Below are 10,643 nucleotides of genomic sequence, written 5' to 3'. Positions count from 1 at the left end.
ACTGGGCTGGGAGCGCAGCACAGCACAGTGCCATCTCGAACCTGGAGCAGGCCTCAGAGGACTGAATCACAGGCAGCTATGGAGGTTTCCAGACACCTCAATCCACCAATGCCAAAGACAACTTAGAAGGTCAGTGGGAAAAGTCTGTTTCTATTGGTGCTCAGAGAGGAAGGCGGGGTTTCAGCTCCATTCAGAGTGTGGCCCTGCGGGGGGCAGCTGCTTCCCAAGCTTCCAGCCCACAGACTGAGGGGGAATCCAGTGGCTGATCAGAGAGGGATTGCAGGGATCTCTTTGCCAGTACTGAGGCAGCAATCTCTTGCTTTGCCCATGTTTGGATCTGGGTCACAGTTCTGGGCAGTGGTGTTGGGGTGAGGAGTAGCACTGGCATGGTGGAGCTTGTAGTGATTGTGGAGAGGAGCCCCTCCTCACAGTTACAGGAAAGAAAGGAGTACTTATAGTCGCAGGCCAGGAAAGGAATAAACACCTTGCCCCTTATCATACCACCTTGCAAGAACTGAAAATTTACAGGGCCCTACAAGTATCTCTGAAAACAGCTGTATAAACCCCCTGAAGCTTGGGACAGTACATTCTCCACATTGGAAGCAGACTTTTACCTTAACAAAGAGTTTAAAACTCAAGTAATTGGCCGGGATCATGAGCAAGCAGCGCAAAAAGTGTCAGACTATATTATCTTACTTTGGTGACAAAGAAGATCAAAATATGCAACCAGAACAAGACAACAAAGTCAAAGCTCCTACATCCAAAGCCTCCAAGAAAAACATGAATCAGTCCCAGGCCTTGGAAGAGCTCAAAAGGGATTTTGAGAAGCAAGTAAGGGAAGTAGAGGAAAAACTGGGAAGAGAAATGAGACTGATGCAAGAAAATCATGAAAAACAAGTCAACAGCTTGCTAAAGGAGACCCAAAAAAATACTGAAGAAAATAACACCTTAAAAAATAGCCTAACCCAAATGGCAAAAGAGGTCCAAAAAGCCAATGAGGAGAAAAATGCCCTAAAAAGAAAAATTGGCCAAATGGAAAAGGAAGTCCAAAAGATTACTGAAGAAAATACTTCCTTAAAAATTAGAATAGAGCAATTGGAAGCTAGTGACTTTATGAGAAATCAAGACACTGTAAAACAAATCCAAAAGAATGAAAAATCTCATTGGAAAAACAACTGACCTGGAAAATAGATCCAGGAGAGAGAATTTAAAAATTATTGGACTATCTGAAAGCCATGATCAAAAAAAGAGCCTAGACATCATCTTTCAAGAAATTATCAAGGAAAACTGCCCTGATATATTAGAACCAGAGGCTAAAATAGAAATTGAAAGAATCCACAGATCTCCTCCTGAAAGAGATCCCCAAAGGAAAACTCCTAGGAATATTGTAGCCAAATTCCAGAGTTCCCAGGTCAAGGAGAAAATATTACAAGCTGCCAGAAGGAAACAATTCAAGTACTGTGGAAACACAATCAGGATAACACAAGATTTAGCAGCTTCTACATTAAAGGCGCAGGGCATGGAATATAATATTCTGGAGGGCAAAGGAGATAGGATTACAACCAAGAATCACCTACCCAGCAAAACTGAGTATAATCCTTCAGGGGAAAAAATGGTCATTCAGTGAAATAGAGGACTTTCAAGCATTCTTGATGAAAAGACCAGAGCTGAATAGAAAATTTGACTTTCAAATACAGGACTCAAGTGGAACATGAAGAGGTAAACAGGAAAGAGAAATCATAAGAGACTTATTAAGATTGAACTGTTTACATTCCTGCATGGAAAGATGATATTTATAACTCATGAGACCTTTGTCAGTATAGGGTAGTTGGAGGAAAAAAATATATATGATGTATAGATAGATACAGGGTGAGCTGAAGATTAAGGTCATATCTGGAGAATAAAATTAAGGGATGAGAAGGATTATACCAGAGAAGAAGAAAGGGAGAGGTAGAATGGTAAATTATCTCAAAAAAAAAACAACAAAAGAAAAGTCTCTTACAGTGGAGGGGAAAGGGGAAGGTGAGAGGGAATGAGTGAATCTTATTCTCATAGGATTTGGCTTAAGGAGGGAAATAATACACATTCAATTGGGTATGGAAATCTGTCTTACCCTACAGGAAAATAGGGAAGAAGGGGACAAGAGAGCAGGGGGATGATAGAGAGGAGGGTAGATTGGGAAAGGGGGTAATCAGAAGTAAATACTTCTGAGGAGGGACAGGGTCAAAAGAAAGAATAGAATAAATGGAAGGGAAGGATAGGATTAAGGTTAATAGAGTTAGTTTTTCACAACATGTCTACTATGGAAATGTTTTGCATAACTGCACATGTGCAACCTATATTGAGTTGCTTGCCTTTTCAATGAGGGTGGGTGGGGAGTGAGGAAGACAGAAAATTTGAAACCTAAAGTTTTAAAAACATATATTTATAAAAATGTTTTCACATGCTACTGGGAAATAAGAAATATAGGAAATGGGGTACAGAAGTCTATCCTGCCCTACAGGAAAATAGAAGGAGAAGTGGGTAAGAGAAGGGGAGAGAGATAGAAGAGAAGACAGACTAGGGGAAGGGATATTCAGAATGCATGCCATCTTGGGTTGGGGGTAGGGGTGAGATGGGCTGAAAATTTGGAACTCAAAAACTTGTGGAAGTGAATTTTGAAATCTAAAAATAAATTTATATTAAAAAAAAGTTTAGGTATGTTATTGGGATAATCGATGCCCTCACCCAAAACAAAACAAAAAGTATCTACAGGAAGTTGGATTATTTGCACTGGGCCATGCATGGTATTTGATTTTATGGGATGACACAATAGTCCTCTGGTTCTATTATTCCTGTCATGGCTGTTAGTGTTAAAGAGGATTATCTGCTGAGCCATGAAAAAAGCCACCTGTCAAGTAGACTTTAAAAGAAAAGACAATTTCTGTCTTTGTCCATTCCTTCCTCTCTTTAGAACATGTAGTATGGAACTCTTTCTCTCTTGGACTTTCCATTTTAGGGGGAGGGGTCCTTCTGCCCATCTGGCACTTGTAACAGCTATACTCTGTGGTAGCACATATACTTATTGCCTAAGTAAGCCTTAACTTGGGCATCAAGCCCCTCGCTGCCTCTTCTGTTTCTGTGTCTTTCTCTAAGCGTAGGGGGTTATATAGTTAATGGATTGAAAAGGATTAGAGAGATTGGAAACCCCTATGTGTCTCAGTCAGAACTGATTTGTAGCAGGAAGTTTCTGCATCTGCATTCTCTTCAAAGAATATGATCATAAAGGGATGATGAGCCCAAGCCCTTGTCTGGCTGGTCAGAAGACATGAACTTGATGAAGTTGTTTGAACAGTGCAAAGCCAAGGTGAAGGTGAAATGTCTATTTGACAGCTCTATTAGGTGCTCCATGTTTTAATGTCATAAATATCAGCCTCCACATAAAGTATAAGAGGATTTATGGATTAACGTATCATATTTTAAGTCTTTGTGAAAGCAAACATACACGCCTTTTGTATTTTAAACATTTCATTTTAGTGAAGGAAATAAATAGCTGTCTTGTCTTTGACCTACCTTATACATTGACCATCTTTCTGCTTCCCTTTGGGTGGATCCTGTACATGAGCCAAACCTAAGATTAAGTGATTTTCTACTTGGGTCCAGAAAAAAAAAAGATATGATACCTTTCTTTAGAGAAATTCCACCCCTAGGACTGAATCTAATCCATACATGCGATCCAGAGCTAGGGGCCCCTTTAGTGAGAGAAGAATTCCCTCAATTCTCTTATACCCAGACACAGTTCCTGAACCCTTGGAGCTTACTCTGTAATAAGAGCATAAGACACATGTAGAAACACATTTATACATGATATATGCATCACAGAAGCATGAAACAAAATATTTTATACAATCTGAGGGAGAAACTTGTTCTTGGGGATCTTGTATTTACATACACATCTGTAGATGTGTATTTAGATATAGATGGACATGTGTATGCGTTATATAATGTATGTGTGTGTATATGTGTACACAAAATGTCAAAACACTGTTAGCTAGTATTCACTGCAAAATCAAAAAAAAAGTTTTTAAGCAAAATCTCCTGAATCTGGAAAATATCTTTCTGTCATGAGTTTTTCATTCACATCTGATGACAAACTGGATCAAACATTCTCCTCAAAGAACATGTTGTTTAGAATTGGAAAGCTAGAGCTGGCAATGCTCTTGATACACTAGTGAATTTGGGAGTATGTGAAATTTGGATTGCATTTTTTCCTTATTATTTTGTCATGTTTCATCAAGCCTTTGCACTAAAGAAAGCAGGGAATGATGCAAAGGAGACCTTAATATTTTTGGATCCTCTCTTTTCACCTGGTAGAATGTATCACACTGTTCAATAACAATGATATAAATAGATGACCTGATACTGAAGGTTTAAAAAAATGGGCTGCCTTCACTTGGCCTGGAGGAGAGGGTGCAGATTCAAATGTCGACAATGTCAGTGTTAGCATTGGTGAACATGAGGAGGAGGCCGGAAACCATTGCTATTGTCTTGGCACTGAGAGGCTGATCAGTGCCCATCAGAGTAGGAACCTGAAGTGGGGTCAATGCAGAGACTAATAGAAAGCAGAAAGGGAGTCATCCTAGATTGCCATCGGAAATCAGACTCTGTGGTCTGGCTTGCTTTCTGGAATTTTAAGAGAAATTATTTCAAACTCGTAGTATTCTTAATAGATAATATCATTAATGTGGGTTTTTAAGAGAACCACTTTGTATGGGATTTTTTTTTAAGTAAAAAAAATTTCAGCTGTTATGTGTGGTTTTTCAAGGATCTGATGCAGATCTGGTGAAGCATTTTATAGATCTCTGAGAATGCAGCATGGATTATTTTTATGAGGATGCCATAGGACAGCTCCAGTACCTTTTTAAAAATTTATTTGTCATTTGCTTTGGTCTACAGTTGTAATTCTATTGCTATTTAAGAGAAATTTAAGTCCTGCTTAGAAAAACATCTAAGAGTTTGAGGTTTTGGTGATTGTCTTTAGGAAGTGGATAAAGAAAACAAGGATAGAATAGAAAAGAATTAGACAAGAAAGTTCTAGGGCTATAAATATGTAGGGGGGAAAGTGTTGACAACAACAGGAGTGAGTATCCGATCACTCTATCACTTGTATATAAATTTAAACATCTCTGACAGCTCCAATTGACTCTGGCAGAAAGACTTGGATTTTATGTCTTCTGTTTTTCCACTTGTTTCCTCTCTTCAGTTATTGTCTACATATGACTGCATCTGCATAGTCCAGATGTGCCATTAGGATTCATAAGGACCTCATCAGTGCAGTGCTATGCTAATCAATACCTTGGAGAATTTATCAGTGGGCATATTTTGGGTGGTTGCATAGAGTATGGTCAAAAACATTTCTAGAACTGAAGCAAAGATGACACTTAGCATGTCCTCAGAAAATATATAATAAAAAGCAACATGGCCTAGTGGAGAGATAGCTGAACATGGAGTCAAGATTACAGGAATTCTGATCCTGCCTCTGACAGCTATGGGATCCTAGGCACTTAACTGGAGATGTGATGGTAAAGGATTAGCAACCAGCTCTCCAAAAAATGTACATGACAAACTTTCAAGTTTAATCTAAATTATTAACATTTTCTCTATCTCTTTCTTCAATCTATGGGGTGTTCAGGAGGACTAGAACCTCTGGTGTAAGGGTTTGCAGATACCTTTTTAGGTCTGCTCACCCACCTTTGGTGTCCACCTGATTCACTCAACTCTCACCTGTGGCTCCCAGAAGCTGTAGCATGGAAAGCAGCCATACCTCAGTAAAACCATCTTGGCATGTTGGCTAAAGCTAGTTGAGGGTGACCAACAGGCCTCAAACTCATCAGGCAAGTTAGAGCGATGTCTCCCCCAAGCACATGAAGATTTTCACTGGAAGAATGGGTGGATAAGAACAATTGGTTCCAATGGCCGTGAAGGAGGCTGAAGCAGGAGCTGTGGAGATCTTAGAGCTTTGTCAGACATCAAAAGTGCCAACGTCATTCACTGCATCCTTGGCCATTCCTGTCATCTTGACTTTTGTCCTGCCACTGGACTTTGATGACTCAGGAGGAGAGAGTGAGACCGATGACTTTCTACGTTACCTCACCTGAAAGTCAAGACTACTCCATGATATTGGTCCCCTTCAAAAATGAAGGAGAAACAACAGCAAAAACAACCCCACCACCACAAACTAAATAATAAATCAAGCCGTGGTGTAGTGTTTGCAAATTTTGGAGGTGTAAACTCACACTGTTAATAATCTGCTTTTGTAAGCTGATATGAGCTGGTTCTAGCAAACTCCTGTACTTAACCTTTCTCAGATGAGTTTCCTCATCTGTGAAGTGAAGGGGTTAGACTAACTGGCTTCTAAATCTATGATCCTACGGTGCTTAGAAATCTGGTATGGAGAATGATTCACATCTACCCAAATTCCCAAAGGATTGTCAGTAATTGGATCTAGTTCACATTCTTTCTACTTTTGTCTTCTGTTACCTAAAATTTTGGTTATGGAATATTGCAAGGTTTCATGATAGGCTATGTAGATATGACCTCTATATTTTGTATCATTTAAGCTATCCACTCTGAAAAGTTGGCACGCCATTTCAGGATTTTAAAATATTTGTTTTATTTTGCATTGTGTCATGCCTGGATTTAGTTTGCAAAATTTTAGCTCATGGATTCATATCACACAGAAATATGTCCTACACTAAAAGTTTCAAATAATGGCTCTTTTCATTAGAGTCTCCAAGCTGGAGTTTCTGGGTCAGCCACCTGGAGAGAGCTAACATATATAAATCCCAGGTTTATTATACAGAAATATTTCCTTTTCTTTGAGTCAAACATTGAGCTAGCTGGTCTCAGCCTGACAACTTAAAGGCTGCTATTTTAATGTGCCTCAGTGAATAAATCAATTTTATTACATTGTGTGTCATCCTTCCTATCTTGGACGAAGATGCTTTTGTTTCCTCTCTGCTTAATATACTTGGAAATACTGAAGGGTTTTTATTATTATTATTATTATTACAGATTGGAATGGCTGGTAATAAATTCTTTTTAGTTCTGTTCCATTTCTTTATATAGTTTCTATTCCATATTATGTTTGGCATTCATAGCCATTTGGGCACTGATTATCTTTACTGATCAACAGTACCAGCGGCAAAGAATTCAGTCCTCTCAGAGAATTTTTCCTTTCAAAAGGACAGTGTTTCCCCGGAATTCATCCTAAACCTAGTCATTGATGTTGTGGTCTACGGAGATTGAGGCACTGCTTCATTGCCATCATGAATTTCAGATAGCATGACATACAGGGCCTCATTTTAATTCAAGCCATAATGATGAGATCTGGGTGAAATCAACAAAGTCAGTTGTAGGCTTTTAATGAAGAAGATCTAGGAAGCGTTATCAGATAACTGGAGTTGATGGTTAGGCATGAGAAAACCAAGCCACAAGAAAGCAAGTTGTGATGCTGTCATAGGCTACTGGCCAAATTTGAACACCTATTTTTATGCACAAGCCTTGATCACACAAGTTCCCATCTCTCTTAAATTCACTGCGGCTGTGCACATTCTAAATAATTGATGGAAACATATTCATAAAAAAAAACTCATAAAGAACTCTTTTTTTCTAACAAGAAGCACTTTATTTGGAAGGCAAACAGGTTATTACAGTGAAGGGATGGCACAGGTCATGGTGTTCAATGCTCATTACAAAGTACTTTAGAGGAAGAATGTCACAGAATCTTCCCTGTATTTCCCAGTTCGAACTTCAAAATAAAATTATGTCTGCATTAAGTTTTAAGTCTGAAGTATGAAAATCTGCTTGTCCTCAAGTGATGTCATTTCTATCTGAGAAACCATGAAGTGAAAACATTGTTCTTTATTTCTCCTAGAATATTGCAAGGTTTCATGATAGGCTATGTAGATATGACCTCTACATTTTATATCATTTAAGCTATCCACTCTGAAAAGCTGGCATGCCATTTCACAATTTTAAAATATTTGTTTTATCTTGCATTGTGTCATGCCTGGATTTAATTTGGGAAGGATTCAACCAACAAAGTTCATGACAACAAGATGCAGGGTGGTGCTAGCAAAGAGGAAGTCAAACAAAAGCTCGTTCTGGAGAGATGCCTTGGAAATCTCCCTTGTTCTGTGGGTTGATCTGTAACCTCAAACAGACCCCCAGGATGAAGCTTCCCACACAGGAGATGAAGCCAGAAAGGAAGGAGTTGAAGGGGAAGGTCCCCACGAGGAGACAGTAATCGAACTGCAGCACCCCGGTCAGCAGGATGTGAGCAGGAGGGCGGCCAGGAGCTTCTGGCGCTGCGGCGTCCTGCTCATGTACTCCTCCAGCAAGCGCTAGATCACCTACGCCACCGCGGCCCGCACCGTCCGCTCCGCACCGGACGCCACCCAAGAATTCTTTTGTGGTTATTTGCATATACAGTCACTTTTCCTGTTATAGAACACGTTGTACTCAATACTTTGATCCATGCTTTCATTAGTGTGTACATACCTTACCCAGATGAGGATAGCTACTCCATGCATTCTTATTCTATACAACTGCTATTTATGCCTTTCTTTCAATCTTTGCGAAGAATCTGCTCAGCATGTTGAAGAGGCCTTCCTCTTGTTCTCCTAATATCCTGGGTTTATCAATATGGAGATAGAGTGGCAGAGTGCTTTTTGCTTCTAACACATTTACAGGCTGTATTGACTTTGGGCAAGTCATCTAATCTCTTTAAGTCTCATTTTCCTCATCTGTAATAGCACCTCCCTCACTGTTGTTCAGTCATGTCTGACTCTTTGTGATCCCATTTGGGGTTTTCTTGGCAAAGATACTGGAGTGCTTTGCTATTTCCTTCTCCAGCTCATTTTATAGATGAGGAAACTGAGGCAACAGGGTTAAGTGATTTGCCCAGGGTCACATAGCTAGTAAATGTCTGAGGCCAGATTTGAACTCTGGAAGATGAGTCTTCCTGAATCCAAATCCAGTGCTCTATTTACTGTATCACCTAGCTGCCCCCACCTTCTGCATATGTTTGTTGTAAAGTTCAAACGTATTACAAGAGGCTTGCAAACCTTAAGCTGACATACACACACACTCATATATACATAGAAGTGTGTATGTATATATATAAGTTTATACTTTTGGAAAATATGCATTTTATATATATATATTTTTTCCTACCGTAGGTAGTTAGATGCCTCTCTTTGGCATTGCTGTTTACTAAGGAGGCCTCTTCATCCCCCAATTAGCACAATGTCATCTATGGTTAAGAACATTTGGAGAATTTGGTCATTGCTAGGGAATGCTTCTTTTGTTTAGGATCTGTATAGGATGTCTACTATGACACTTGTGAGTACCTTAGGCAAACATGTTTCCTAGATCCATTCCTTTTAAAAGAATATTAATACATACTATAAATAGTGAAGAAAGTTATCTCAGTAGCTACACTTGTCATGCATTATATCTTACAAATTTTTATGCAAATATTGCTTAAGGAAAAACATTTTATTCTCTTAAGTCAAATAGTTAAAAAATCATCATACAATCAATATAGCTGTGTTTTGTGTTCTGTACATATCATTTTTGTCAATATGAATTGTTATAGAAATACATTGTAAAGGTCTCTATTTTCATATGTTCATCAAGAATAAATACATTGTGTTCATAGACCATTCTCATAAAAGTTTAATTGAGATAGGGAAGATGGCAAATAAATTGCATATAACATCTAGGCTGCCTTTTGGGTGGTGGTGAGAACATGATACTTTCTATTCTTTTAAAATCTTTTCCTTGTGAAGGTATGTGGGTAATTGATACCTGGGTACCTTTAAAATTGTGTTGCTCCAACATTAATTTCTGCTGTATACCCTCTATCTCTTCCTACCATTGCCTTCATTAAAAAAAAAATATTACTCTATTTTACAGATTAGGGAAGTAGCCTCAGAGAGGCTAAATTCCTGGTACATAGCTAGCAAGTTTCAGAAGTAGTATTTGAACTCAAATCTCTCCTTTTTCCAAAGTTATGGGTCTTTCCTACTCTATTGCTCTGTTAACTTCACAAAGAGTTCAAGTGAGGAGGCAGTTTCTGCCTCCCCAGTGGGGTGACCATTTTACAAAGGTCAAAAAGAAGCAGTGATATGGTTATATTAACTTTTATTCATTTTTCACTTTTCAGAGTAAATAGAATAGGTCAAATGGAAGTGCTATAATTTCCAGGGAAGGGTTACTTCTTTATCTCAGGATATCACAGGACAATAGGACCGTGGGATCTAGAGCAGTGAGAGACCTGAGAGGCCCTCTGTTCCAGCCCACTCATGTTATAGATAAGGAAATGGAAGCACAGGGAAGTCACTTAGGTAGAAAGAACGAGGGAAAAGATTTCATCCTAAGTAATCTTACTTCAGAGCCAGTTTTCTCTTTATCGTACTATTTATCCTCTTCCTCCCTCTAAACTAAGATGTAAAATATGATTCTGTAATCAATTTTTGACCCGAATGCACAGAGGCTCATAGGATCATAGACCTGTAACTGGAAGGGAACTCAACTATCACCTAATCTAACCCCTCATTTTATAGATGAGAAAACTGGCATATGGGAAAGTTAAGTGA

The 10,643-nt window shown here is 38.9% G+C and overlaps 1 pseudogene; it reads right to left on the bottom strand.

The window, feature by feature from the left end:
* Nucleotides 1–8,072: 8,072 nt before the first annotated feature.
* LOC110197256 (dolichyl-diphosphooligosaccharide--protein glycosyltransferase subunit DAD1 pseudogene) lies at nt 8,073–8,573 on the bottom strand (annotated as a pseudogene).
* Between the last annotated feature and the right edge of the window lie 2,070 nt (nt 8,574–10,643).

The sequence above is a fragment of the Phascolarctos cinereus genome, unplaced genomic scaffold (assembly GCF_003287225.1).
Source record: "Phascolarctos cinereus isolate Bilbo 61053 unplaced genomic scaffold, phaCin_HiC Scaffold_4;HRSCAF=312, whole genome shotgun sequence".
In the NCBI taxonomy this organism is placed as follows: Eukaryota; Metazoa; Chordata; class Mammalia; order Diprotodontia; family Phascolarctidae; genus Phascolarctos; species Phascolarctos cinereus.
Note: the sequence above shows the minus strand (reverse complement) of the source record. Positions and strands in the feature narration are given on the sequence as shown.